The following is a 14,589-nucleotide window of genomic DNA, read 5'->3' as shown; positions in this document are numbered from 1 at the left end:
ATGCGTGGTGCATACTTTTAAACCCAGCACCGTGGGAGGCAGAGTCAGTTAGAGATAGACTTTATAATCTCCTTTGAAACACACCTCCCTGCATACCTGTAAGGGAGTTTCTTGATTAGTTTAAGTGAGGTAGAAAGACCAAACTTAAATGTTTGTGGCACCATCACGTGGTCAGGGGGCCTGGACTGAAGGCAAACACCCGTAGTTGTAGTCGTAGCTCTCTGGGTCTAGACTGTGGACACAATGTAACTAGCTGCCTCTGGCTTAAGCTGCCATGCCTCTCCCACGGTAATACAGATTGGGTCCTCTGAAACTATAAGCTAAAATGGGTTTCTCCTTAAGTTTCCACTCCTCAGTCATTTGGTCACAGCAGTGAGAGAGGTGACTAGCACAGGAGGAGACTAGATGACGACCAGTGTCCCCCCGCCCCCCCATGAATTGGATTGGTGGCACTATGAGACTTCAGACCACAGCATATTACCTAAGAACCAAACAGTAGAGTTGACAGACAGCACCTACCAGCACGCTGATCTTGGGTTCCACAACTCCCAGAACTGTGAGAAATGGATTTCTGTTGTTCTTATAGGCATGTGGAGAGTATGTCAGTCTGTTAAGATGTCATATGGAGGTAGAAAAGGCTAGTGAAGGACTCATGTGTGTGCAGGGTTATGGACTAAGCCCTGGTTCTCAGAGGCAAACTGGCAGAGGGCCAGCTCATCTCCTGAGAGGAGGCCCCAGAGTGTGAATGTGGGAATGGCTTCCCTGAGGCCATCCTGGGTTTCCCAGGAAAGGGTAATGTCCCAACTGACTGTGCTCTAAAAACAGTAGGCAGTTAACAGCCTGAGAACTCCACAAATGTGGACAAAGTCTGAATTTTCTTTCTGTTTTTAAATTTTAAAGTATTTATTTGTATGTGGGGTGTGTGTGTGTGTGTGTGCGTTGAGCTTGCACATTCTCATACACATGCCACAACAGACAAATGAAGGTTAGAGAGAACTTCAGGTCTCTTTCCATCATGTATGCTCTGGGATCAAACTCAGGTCCTCAGCCCTATCTGGTATCAAGTGCCCTTACCCATCCAGCTATCACGGCCCTCTCCCTTTTTCATGTCTTGCTATTGATCAGGTCTCACTTTGTAGCTCAGGCTGGTCTAGAACTCACGATGTTATTCAGGTTGACTTCGAACTGATAGCAATTAGCAATCCTCCTGCATCTACCTTCTAAGGGTTAGAATTACAGGGATGAATTCCTGCAACTGAATCTTTTTTCAAATCTTGTTTAAAAATTGTTTTAAGCACATGGGTAGGCGCTTAAACAATGGCACATGTGTAGAGGTTAAGGGGTGATTCTCTCCTTCCACAGTGGCTTCCAGGAGTCAAATGCAAGTCTTCAGGCATGTGCAGCAAGCACTTTTATTCACTGAGCCACCTCACTGACCTAAAAGTCTGAGTCTGAAATTACTAGTTTTTTTTTTTTTTAATTATGTGTATGTCTGTGGGTAGATATGTGCACATGAGTGCAGGTGCCTGTGGTGGCCAGAAGAGGGCATCCAATCCCACGGAGCTGGAGTTTCAGGTGGTTGTCAACTGATTAGGTGCCTGGAACCAAATCCGTGTCCTTTCCAAGACCAGCACACACTGAGGTGCCGCGCCATCTCTCCAGACTACTGCCTCCATGCTATGTTCTGCCTCACAGCTTTCAAGCCTCATAACCAGTATGTTTTATGCTTTTTTAAATTTTATTTTTATATTTATTTATTTATTTATTTTATTCTTTGGGCTAAACTCTTCTTCTGTAGCTCAGACTGGCTTGGAACTTGCTAGAAAGCCAGCCCAGGTGGGCCTTGAACTCAAGGCAGTTCTCCTGCCTGTCCGTTCCTGGCACTGGGGTTATAGGCATGAATCACCACACCCTATTTTAACCTATTTTAGACTAACCTATTTTAACATGAGGTTAAGAAGTTCTCAACCATTTACTCCCTAGTATGAATTCATGTCCATTATATTTCTCTTTTTCTCCGGCCCTTAGCTGATATCTACTGTTAGCATTTCTTCTAGGCTCTGCCCCACAGTTACCTGGCAACAGCCAGGTGTGCCTGACTCACTATAAAAGGGGCTTCTTGACCCCCTCCTCTCTCTCTTGCTCTTCTTACTCCCTTCTTCTCTTCTCTCCCTGTCCCTTCTCTCCCCACTCCCCTCCCCACTCTTTCTCCACGTGTCATGGCCTGCCTCCTCTACTTTTCCCTTTCCCTCTTCCCCCCTTCTCTCTGCCTTTCTCTGTCTCTACTACCCCCTCAACTCCCCTCCCCATGCCCTAGATAAACTCTATTCCATGTGGCTGGTACCTCAGGGGGAAGGAATGCCTCAGCATGGGCCCCCAGAGGAACCCTCTTCCCACACACCATACCACACCTCCATCAAACATACCCGTGGCTTCTTTTTCTTTTTTATAAAACATGGCATCCACTACCATCATTTTTCTCCAGCCCTTAGCACTGCCCTAAGGAAATGAAACTTTGCTTGGTCAGGAAGCAGGAACAGGTGGGTAATTTAGGGTTATAGACAAGACAAGCCGGGTAACAGCCTAAAGGTAGGTACAGCAGATGGGGGCGGTGGGGGGGAAGGAGGATGTTGTAATGCAGGAAATAAGGTGTTGGCACCATATAGCAACAGGGAGGCAGGAAGATAGAAAATAATGATTTGATAAAAACAATTTGAACCTACTCTTCAGGTATGCTCAAAGCAAAGGCTGCGTGTGAAGAAGTTGACCATCTTCTCCCTCCACTGCAGAGAACCAACCTGCCCACTGAGGCCTAGAACTCAGAGCCCATGGGGACCAAACAGCATCGCGCAGAGGAACCATAGAGCCCAGAACAACACAGTTTTTGTTCCAAACAGCTAATGTCTTGGACCATCTACTTCTAGATTCTTCCATAATGGGCTAGCTTTGGGAGTGTCCAGGGAGAAGGGCCATTAGCAAAAATGAAAAGCAAGATATCTTTTAGTCCATTAAGTTAAAAGAGGATTTTTTTTCTCTCTCTCTCTCTTTTATTATTTATGACTTGTAACTTCACTTACTGTTTCCCGGAACGAGTGTTATGGGTCTTCTGTTTACTGGAGCAAAATAGATGCTTATCAGCGGGCAGGCAAGCTACAGATTGCTAAGTTGTCAGGGAGCCCTTGGGTCCTGTGGCCTCTGGGTGTCCTTTGATGTCATATGAGGTGAGTTGTTTTCTGTGCCTCTGACGGTTCCTAAAACCTGTCGCTATCTGATATGAAAACATAGAGACATACATATCCACGTAGGTGTCTGCGATTTATATACAAAATCTGAAACGTCCACATGAACTGCAATGTGAATACAGTCAGCCCAAACTGAAAGGGAGGTCAGCCTTTTCGTTTTTCACTTTAAGAACATCACCCGCAAGAAAAAGTTAGTGGTTTAGTGTATGAATGGGTGAGGGGAACAAGCCTCAGGGCAGTGGCCCCTGTGACCACTGGAGGACGCCCAGGACTCCCCCAACGACTTCCCCAGCCGAAGCTCAGATCCCCGCTATACAGCTCCTTCTGAAAAGGCTTAGCTTTTTTATTTTTTATTTGCCCCCCCCCCTTTTTTTTTCCAGTGTCTAAGGTGGGGTGGGACGGTGCTGGCCTGAAGGAGACGCACAAAAGAAAGAGGAAGTGTCTTAGCACTCAGCTAGCGCAAAGCAGCCACCCACGCTTGTCTGTGACCTCTATGGAAACACTGTATGCGTCCCACTCCGTGTCCTTTCGGACTTTCTTGGGGCCGGTGCAGCTTGATACCCAGCAGCAGCCAACTTACTATCGGGCTGGGTCAGGGTAAAGCCAATGCAGACAGAGCTCTTGCCCGGAAACGGAAGACAAGGCTTCTATGCTTGCTAACCCCCAAGCATGCTTCAGTGCTTCTCCTGCACGAGCTGAAAACCACGTAGCCCCAGTGACGTGGTACCAGGGACTGCCTTGCTTGTTGTACTCTCTGAGGATGCCGTCAGCCACCACACCCTGCTTCAAGCTCTCTCTCCGGGCAGTCTTTTGCGTCCTGTGGAATGACTGTGGGGGGTCTTTTGCTCTTTTGCTAAATCCAGACACTGGGCTGCAGGTCCTGAGCACCCTGGGGCAGGGGATGGAAAGTTACTTGTTGAAGAGGAAACCAGCAGGTGTACCTCCAAGTGTGACATTAGCATCATTTCAAAACATTCCTTGTGCAAGGTAGAAAATTTGACAAAATGAAGAAAGGCAGTTAGACCTTTCTTGAAAAGGACAGAAGAACAAGCTAATGAACAAACAAAATCACACCTGCCCCTTCTGCCCAGAAAGAACTCTTGTGAACCTTGGCTGAGTGTACAACTTCCTGCTGGTTTGTGTTTTGTTTGTCTGTCTGTTTGTTTCAACAAAACTGGGACAATGAGGGAGTTTGCAAATAACATGTCCTAGTGGTCCAGTTTACTTCTTACTCCAGACAGTACAGGGCTCTTGAGTTTAAGGATGTTTAGAAAGATTAACTTCATGCTGCAGTAACATAGAGGGATGGCCAAAGGTCTCCAGTTTTGGCTTGTTCTGGTTTGGCTTTTGGAGACAACACCTGGCTGTAGCCTGGGCTGGTATAAGTCTGAGGACCCTCTGACTTCAGTCTCCCTGAATGATGGGATTACAGGTGTTCGTCACTATGAAAAAATGTTTTAATTTCAAAACTATATATAACATTGATACTATTAATATAAAAACATGGGTATACATGCATAATGTTTGCTAAAACATCTATCTAAAGGGTAGCCTGTCTGTGCTATTCATTCATATTTTTACTATTATTTTATATTTCTGCAGCTAGCAGTCTTGGTTTTATATTTTTAAAAACCTATTCGCTTTGAAAAATTATTGTCATCTCTGCTTATTGATAGGAAGTGTATCCATCGTATAATGAGTATCAAGGGTAGCTACAAAATACATACGTGCTATGACACAATTTCCCCCATTTTATATTTTTCCAAATAAATAAACATAATTGGGGGCTGAGAACGTAGCTCAGTTGTACACAGCTTGCCTGGCAACTGGTCAGGCCTCACTTTCTGGTTCATAGGTAAAGCCTACCTGTCTGGGTTATTATCTGTCTGTCTGTCTGTCTATTTGTTTGTTTATTTATTTTTAAGATCTCTATTTTTAACTCTGTATAGGAGGGGGATATGTGTGTGAGCGCAGGGCAGCTAGAAACTGAACTCCGGTGTTATATAGTAGTGCATGCCTTTAACCGGCAAGCATCTCTCTAGCCCCTCTGGGGTCTCTTATAATGATACTGATTCTATTCATACGGGTCCCACTGCCATTGTGTAATTACCGCCTTGCTGGGTTTGATCTCCAGCACTGTAAATACAAATGAGACTACACAGTTTGATTTAAATAGGTAAATAAGAACCAATATAATTTTTACATTGCAATATAATATTTACACATAAATTATATATATACACTTTTAAAATACTGGTTATTTGTTACATTTTAAGCAATAAATATGTTTCCATGTTGGTGAGAGAGAAAAAAATGATACTTGGAGCTGTGTTGAGGACAAGCACAGACTGGTCTATGGCAGCAGCAGCTGAGGGAATAGCAGATGTCCAACACACGAAGTTCAGTACAGCTTGGATCCTTTGCTGGCACAATTTGCTCTGCCATTTGACACTATGCCTTTGGGTTTTCTGGGTCACTGTTGTCCCTAGGCTCCAGCCAGCCAATCAGGAACCTACAAAGGCCCTGAGGGAGTGAGGTGCACATCCCCTGTGGTTTTGTTGAGAGGGGGCTCTGTGAGCAGTAAGCCATCCTCTTTCCCTGTGTTCCTGAGACTCACGCCTCAGCACAGAGAGACCACAGGATCTGTGAGAGGTGGGCTTGTGTTCAAGCTGGGCCCTTCCAGATCTTTGGTGGCTCATCTCAAAAGAGCTACTTACGATGGGTCCTCCTGGTGTCTTGGTTCCCAAACGAGGACAATAAGAAGCTCTGTGGAACAAGAGTGGAGAAAAGTAAGACTCAAAAACAGCATATCACACCTGTGTACCAGCCGATGGTCCAATCACCGTAGTACCAGCATCGTGGTAAAACCCTGATGCCCTGAGAGCCAGGAGGTCCTTCTTAGCTAAGAAGCCAGCAGTGGCCACAAAGCGCTCATGACATAGTCTCGTGGCTGGACACATTGGTCACAAAGTCTAATTACAGAAGTACTCTTTGACAAAAACGGCCTGTTGTTGTGAGTCATCGGGGTGGTTAACCCTCCGGCCTGGGGTGTTCCTGGGAGGGAGCTGAAATCCACACATTTCTATGAAATAACAATGCCCACAGAGTTTTCAGAGTCCACAGACTCTTGCTGCTCTGACAGTAGGTGATAAAAATCACTCTGTTCCAGTGTAGACCTCATTTCACACTTACACACCTCTGCCCATTGCAGGCTGTGGCGTAGCTTGCGGGGGTGGGGGTGGGGGGTGGGGGTGGGGGGTGGGGGTAGGGAATGTTTTAAAAGACAATTCAGATAACTTCAGGTCCTACAAAAGACACAAACAGGAGAACGTTCCGTTTCACTTGAGCAGCCACGACTATAAAGTGGCTTTGGCCATGACCCAGGTGGGAGAAGGGCGATGATGTCACGTCCCTCCTCCTCCTCCTTCTCCTCCTCCTCCTCCGCAATATTTGGATTTCTTATCTGGAGTATCCTCAAGCTTATTGACTGTCAAAGTATTTGTTGACGTTTGAAGTCCGTCTCCATGGCTTGGTGGTTGGGAGAGCAGAGCTAAGTCCTCAGGGAGGTACAGCAGAGTGTTGGTCCCTCCTGACTGTGTGACTGGGATGACGGATCATGAACCATAACTCCGTGTCTTTGCCTCTGGAGCTGGCATGGAATGCTGCTACGGGCATTGAATTAGGTAGAGGAAGCCACCAAGACGTGCTATGTCAAATTTGTATACTTACACTCTGACAGAAGTGGATTGAGCCATTTGGTGGAGTAGAGATGCAGAAATGCACAGTGTACTAGCTGGCTGTGGCTGGCTGTGGCTGGCTGTGACTTTTTTTTTTTCTTTTTTTTTTTTTTTCTTTTGAGACAGGGTTTCATGGGGGGTAGCTCTGACTAGTGTGAAACTTGCCATGTAGACCAGGCTGGCCTCAAACTCATGGAGATCTGTCTGCTTTCTGCTTCCCAAGTGCTGGGACTAAAGTTGTGCACCAACAGGGATAGTTCAAAACGTATTGGTTGGAATAAAACTGACTTGCTGACTCGGGGTGTAACCATCAGTGACCCAACACAGCAAGAATGGACTAGCCTTGTCTTAATTACCCCCCAAAAATGGTGTTAAAGAAACCCTAATGTTGTCTATGCCTCTCTCTCCTTCTCTCTTTCTGTGTGTATCTCTGTCTGTCTGTCTCTCTCCTTCTCTCTTTCTGTGTGTGCCTCTATCTGTCTCTGTATCTCTGTCTCTGTCTCTCTCTCTTTCTGTGTGTGTCTCTGTCTCTCTCCTCTCTTTCTGTGTGTGTCTATGTCTCTGACTCTCTCTCTCTCTGTGTCACACACACACACACACACACACACACACACACACACACACACCAAGACTGAACACACACGTTCATAGGTCATTCCCTTTGATGGGAAGGCAACTGCAGCAGGCATACTGGAAAGACCTGCTTTAGCTGGATAATCCTTACAGCCCCAAACATTCGAACTTGGTTCTTTCTTTCTCTTCCCTCACTGTGTGAGAGCATAGCGAGAGGCTGGCCGCCTGGCATTAGGGAAGAGGACCGTCATCAGAGCACGACCAAACTGGCACTCCAATCTCAGACTCTTAGCCTCTACAGTGAGTCACAAAAGCTTGGTGGGTGTACCACCAAAGGAAATCTCTGATAGCAATCCAAAGACACGAAGGCTCTGATGTGAGCTAAGGCAGCCCTGGAATCTGTCGTTCTGGGATCGCTTTCTCTCTTTGACCTCCATTTCTGTTGTGGACCAAAGCTTGGTTGGCACAATCTTATGATACCAAAAAAAAAAAGTGTTTTTTGTAAATACTTTTTTCTTACACTCCAGTTACAATGAAAGTTTGCTGAAGTGCTTACTTTACTCTGGCCTGAGGTCCATGTGTGTCAAAATTTGTAAAATTTGATTTTTCTAAGGATTTCCCGACAGCACAGGGTTTCCTGGTACATCTAAATTGTACGTAAATAATTAATGATTTCTTGTTAGAAACATGTTCCAAATATTTCATAGGATATATTTACATTTAAAAAATTATTTTTGTTCGCCTGAAATCCTAAGTGCACAGACTTTTTGTGTTCTCCCCTGTTTGGGCGCTAGCAAAGTCACCCCCGGCACTGCGCATGCTAACCTGACGCTGCAGTCCTGGGCTAGGTCTCAGGCTGACATCCTGCGTTTTTATTTGCTCAGTATGACAGCCTGATTTCCCAGGGAAGTCTGATTTCCTTTTTCCAAATCTTCAGATGTGGCGGTGATTTTATGGATGCCACGTAACCTAGAGACGGTTGTGACATGTTAAAGTGTTCTGTTTCCCTCTCTGTCCTTAGGATGGAAACACTCCTGAAAGCAACTGAGGGAGGAAAGGATTTTTTTGGTTTATACTTTCAAGTCACAGAACTCATCATTGAGGGAAGTCAGGGCAAGGGCTTGAAGGCAGAGACCATCACAGCTCGCCAGCTCACTCCCTCAGCCTCAGCTTTCTCATGCATGCCAGGACCACTAGGCACCAGATGACATTGCCTAAGCCGGCTGGGCCCTCCCCTACATCGGTTAACAACCAAGACAGTCTCGCACAGACGATGACGGACCCACAGGCAGTTACTCAACTGGGGCTTTCCTCTCAGCTGACTCTAAACTGTCAAGTTGGTAATTAAAGCTAAGAAGGACAGGGGTCTGGAGAGATGGCTTAGCAGTTGAGAACAATTGCTGTTCTTCCGGTGGATCCAGGTTAGTTCCCAGCACTTGTGACAGGTGGCTCTCAGACATCTGTAATCCAGGGAATCTGATGTCTCTGGCTTCCTCAGGTATGAGGTACACCACCACCACCACCACCACCAGCAGCAGCAGCAGCAGCAGCAGCAGCAGAAATAAAACAAAGGCAGCTGTGGGAGGCTTCCTTCAGTCAGCCAACCCAGGACAGAAAACAAGACATCACTCTGACATAGACGACTACGAGAGCCACAGAAGTGTCACACAAGGAGGAGTTCAATACAGGACCGCTCGAGGAGGCAGGGCAGGCCTCACAGGCAGGCACAGAGGCTAAAGACTGCATAGGATTCAGAGGTATCCGAAGGGCAGGGCACGCTGACCACCTAGCACATCACCCTGAAGGTGCAGGCATGCAGACATCTAGCTGCGATGTACATAGGGGCTGTAGAGAGCTTGTGTGGATGGCAGGAAAAAGAAGGGGAGAGGCCTGAATACCAGGCCTCAGCAGAATATGTAACAGGCTTTGGCTGAAGGCTAGGCCTGCATCTGCCTCATCCCCCAACAGCTCACTCAGAACATATGTTCAATAAAGGTTTGCCAAACTAGCGGCCTTGCCTCTTGGTAGCCAGGAGATACTGAAGCCATCTCCCAAGGGGTCGTCATGATGGAAGAAGTGCAGTGGGGGCAGAAAGTTGGAGGACCAAAAGGAAGACTGGACAGACACCTGAGAGACCTCTGGAGTTTTCCTGAGAAGTGCTTGAGGCTGAGCTTTGAAAGGGGCGGCAGGGATGGAGCTAAGGATGGAGCAAACTTTACCCTCAGTCATCTACCTGGTCAGCGTGGTCGGGGCTTGGACCACTGTCCTGCCTTGCCCTAAGTGGCCATGGCCCGTCGCTGCCTCTCTAGGGCTTAGCCTCCTCCATGGAAGGTGGGGAGGGAAATAAGAAGTTTCCCTTCTTCTCTGGGACTGTGAGGCTGAGATTTGGTGACTCATGCGAAGGGTGGGTGGGTGGGTAGTGTCAGGGAAAGGAAGGAGTCTGAAAGGTCACAGATAGCCTTATGGAGAAAATGATGCATCTGTCTGGAGGGAAAAAGGAAGTGGGGGCTGCTGAGCTGAGGGCAGGGAAGTAACACGTTTGATGCTAGGGAATTTTAGAGACATGAGGGCACATCTTCACAGTAAGCAGGCAATAAACTCAAGAAGCATAGGCAATGGGGCATTCTCTCTATAGCGGAATGGGATTGGATAGAAAAGACCAGTGACCACCCCCCTCCCCACAAATGTCCAATCCTAATCTAGAACCTGTAGATATTAATCCTGTTAGTGGAGCCTTGCGGCAAGGGTATTCATGACTCTAGGGCATCCAAATTCATTGAAAGGAAAATGGGTTTAAAGACTTTCCTGCTCTTCCATAGGATATATATATCCTATGGAAGCATTTCTCAGCCTCAAACCAGGTACTCAGAGATCACGGCGGCTGTGGTAAATGAGGGCAGGCTATCTCCTGAGCTAGAGGCATCTCTGCTCACGTGATACTGAGAGAATGGAAGGTGCATGCTGCCCACATGGTACTGATTTTGCAGGCTGGAGAATGGAGCTTGTACCAGGTTCTGGAAAGTTCTGGAAAGCCCCTGAAGCATTGCAATGCATGGCAGTGTGGGATTTCCTCCGAGGAGGCCTTGACAGGCCACTGTGTGAAGCTGTGAAGGTAAGGCCTAAGATGCCTCAGACACCCACAACGTTGGAGACTCCAGGACCGTGGGACATCGGTGGAGGGAAGCGGCAGACTCGGAGTGGAGCCTGCCCAAGTCAGAGGCTAAATGTCCTTAAGGAGATGCAACTAGGGTAAAATTGGATGAATAGCTTAGTCCACTGGATCCCAGAGGATGATGGCACCGAGAGATGCTAGATGTCCACCCGGGATGCTCGCCATGGAACTACAAGGTTTCGTATTTTCCCTGCTGGATTTGGTCTTGCCTTGGTGTCTTACGGTTTCCATTGCTGTGATGAACTCCATGGCATGGGTACTAACTAGAAACCAAACTTAGGTCCTCGAGAAGGGCAGCAAGTGTTCCTAACCACTGAGCCATTGTTCCAGCTCCTAGTCTGATCTTTGATATCCTGTTTCTCCCATGCGGAGTGGAATGCCTACTCTGTGACACCATACATGAGCTGGCTCACGGTGAAGGGGCTGCCTGAGACTCAGAAGAGACGCTGGACTTTTGAAATGGTATGGCGACTGCTAATATTTGCTGTACTGTCAGAGATCAGACTAAGGGCATTTTGTGTTCCAAGGTGAACAAGGACAGGCCCCTTGCCCACGTCCCCAGACCCCTGTATTGTCACACGATCATAACCTCCTATTCTAATGTGAATTTTATGGGACATGTCCACCATCAGTTCTCATGTTTAAATACTTGGTAGATCAGAGATCATTGCGGCTGTGGTAAATGGAGGCAGGCTACCTCTTGAGCTAGCAGCATCACCTACCCACATGGGACTGAATTTGCAGGCCTGCAAAATCACCTGGTAGCTCGCTTTTGGAAGGCTGAAAACCAGTAGGGGGTGGGGGCGGAGCCTAGATAAGAGAAGTGAGTCACTGGGGAGGGGCCTTGAGATCTTTTCCCTTCTGTGTAACTGACCATTTTATACTCCTGCCAACATGCATTCCCCTCTACAACAGATTGTATCCCTTCTTAAACTGTGAGCCAAAACAGAGCCTTCCTCTCTTAAGTTGTGTTTGTCACAGCAGTGAAAAAAAAAAAAATGAACCCAACTCTGCCTTCCTAATTTCCAAAAACCAATTAGAGTTCTTGTTGTGACCGCCCCCCCCCCCCAGCCATAAGCTCCATTGTACCTCAGGCCAACCCCTCTCCATAGAGTTCTCTTCCCTGTCTGTGTCTCTCTTTCCTCTCTCTTCAGCCAGCCATATTTTTCTTTTGCCTGCTACCTCGGGGACTTCTCTGGTGAGGCCAGGGCCATCCTCTATACTCTTGGTGCCTCACAGAAGCTTGCTCCAATCAAGATGCCAGCCCAGGCAAAGCTCCATACATGGTAAGCTCTCAGCTTCCTCCTAACCGTGCTGGCCCATGTAACCAGCATGCAGCCTGTGCTGTTCCTCACGTCCGAGAGCCTTTGTTGTGATTGTTTGGTGCTACTGTGGGTTTAGAGACAGGATTTTGCTCTGTAGCCCTGCCTGGCTTGAACTTAGGGCAACCTCCTTTATCTCTGGCCTTCCCAACACGATCTGCCACATCTGGCATGGTATTTTAGTATCCTTAAAGCCTTGGCCCCAATGCCTTCTCCTCCACCCAAATGTCCCTGGATCTGCCTACGTGAAAGAAAACAAGTACCCTCAGGCTCTCTCAAACGCATCTCAGAAACACTCCCTTAGTTTAATGATATGTGCTTCTATGCTCTAGTCTGGCTATGAACACCTTACGTCCCAGTCTATAAGTAGATCTTCTTGGTCGTTTTGTTTTGTTTGAGATAGGGTCTCACTATGTAGCCCTGGCTGGCTGGCCTTGAAGTCACCAGAGATCTGCCAACTTCTGCCTCTGGAGTATTGGGATTAAAGTCATGTGCCACCATGCCCGGCACACAGGTCACTTTGTCACTAAAGTCATCCATCACATAACTGGCACAGTAAACACAGTAAATTCTGTGACACTCTATAGGCTTTTGAACTCTTTAACACGCATCCAGCAAGCTGTTAGATCCTGAGCTTTCAGGGGCTGGTTGAGGCAGAATTAGCATCTTTGCCCTTTGAAACATCACCACCACTCCCCCCCACCATACCCCCTCTTTCCTTTCTCCTCTCCTTCTCCTTTTTTCCTCTTATGCCTTCTTCCTCTCCTCCTTTTCCATCTCCTCTTCCTCCTCCTCCTTTCCTTCCTTCCTTCTTTCTTTTCCTCCTCTTTCCCTTCCTACCCTTCTCTCCTCCCCCCACCCCCCGCCCCAGTTCAGCATTAGAGAACAAACCAAACCCAGGACCTTGTACATGTTGAGCAAGCACTCTGGTGTGGAGGTTAGCTGGCTCTTCATTTTTTTTTTTTTCAGTAGCCTTACTAAGATATGATTTGCATACTCTAAACTTACTCCGTAGTCTTTAGTACAGTTACAAAGTTGCACAACTGTGACAGTGGGACTCTATGTACCTCAAAGCCCCCTCCACCGACACTCATCCGGTTTCCATTGCCGCCTGCATATTTGTATATTTGCATATTCTGGACATTTCCTACTAATAGGACCGGGTGGTCTGATTGTTAAGGGTGAATCATTTTGTAACTGGCCTCTTTCACTTTGCATAGTCTTTCTGCATTTCAGCTTCAGCTGTGCTCCATCTCTTTGCATCCTGAGTGCAGTCCATGGTATAGTTTACACACTATTTTATTTACCCATCCATCAGCTATTAAACATTGAGGGTTCCAGTACTATTTTGACGGTCGTAAGTTAAACTGTTACAAATCCGCATGCACGAAATTTCGTGTGAATGTTCTCGTTTCTCTTGGGTCTACCTCTGGGGTTAAAATGGCCACGACACATGTTAACGCTCTTGATTGGGGTTTCCACTGTTGTGATAAAACACCATGGCCAAAAGCAACTTGGGGAGGAAAGGGTTTATGTCCTTTTACAACTCTCAGGTCACAGTTTATCTCTGTGGGAAGTCAGGGCAGGAACTCAAGGCAGGAACCTAGAGGCAGGAGAAGCAGAGGTCATGGAAGAATGCTGCTTACTGGCTTGCTCCTCATGGCTCGCTCAGCCTGATTTCTTACTGAACCCAGGACCACCGACCCAGATGTGGCACCACCCATACTGGGATGGACTCTGTACATCATTAGAATTCATTAGAAGCATCAAGTGTGTGTATATGTGTGTGTGTGTGTGGGGGGGTGCTTGTTTTGAACACGGTGTCTCACTGTATAGCCCTGGCTGACCAATTTGCTATGCAGACCAGGATAGCCCCAAACTCAAATTCTTCCTCTCAAGTGGCGGAATTTAGAGGCGTGGGGCCACCGCCACCTGGCTGAAGGCTCAAACTCATTTTGCTTTGATTTTTTTTTATTTGCATCCATTTTGTTTGCTTATCTTACTTGTGTATGTGCACACGTGCATCTATGTGTCCACACTTGCACGTGGAGATCAGAGGACAGTTTGCATAAGTTGGTTCTCTCCTACCGTGTGGACTTCAGAAATTCAACTCAAACCCTCAGGCTTGTGCAGTAAGTCCCTTGACCTGCTGAGTCACCAGGATCATCAGGGTCCCTGTTTTGTCTTTCATTTTGTTATTTTACTTATTTATTCATTTGTGTGTGTGTGTGTCTGTGTATGTGTGTGTGTGTGTGTGTGTGTGTGTGTGTGCGCGCACACACATGCATATGTACCATAGTACACATGTAGAGGCCACAGGGCAATCTGTGGGAGTCAGGTCTCTCTACCACATAGGTTCCAGGGATCAAACTAAGGCCATCAGTTCATATAGTACACCCCTGTACCCACTGAGCCATCTCATTTGCCTCTCTCTCTGTCTCTCTCTGTCTCTGTCTCTCTCTCTGTCTCTGTCTCTCTCTCTCTCAATAGAATCTTAGTATTGTATAATTCAGGCTGGCCTCAAGCCTCAAGCCCACTACATG

The sequence above is a fragment of the Mus caroli genome, chromosome 11 (assembly GCF_900094665.2).
Source record: "Mus caroli chromosome 11, CAROLI_EIJ_v1.1, whole genome shotgun sequence".
NCBI lineage: Eukaryota > Metazoa > Chordata > Mammalia > Rodentia > Muridae > Mus > Mus caroli.
This window is presented reverse-complemented; position numbering follows the sequence as displayed.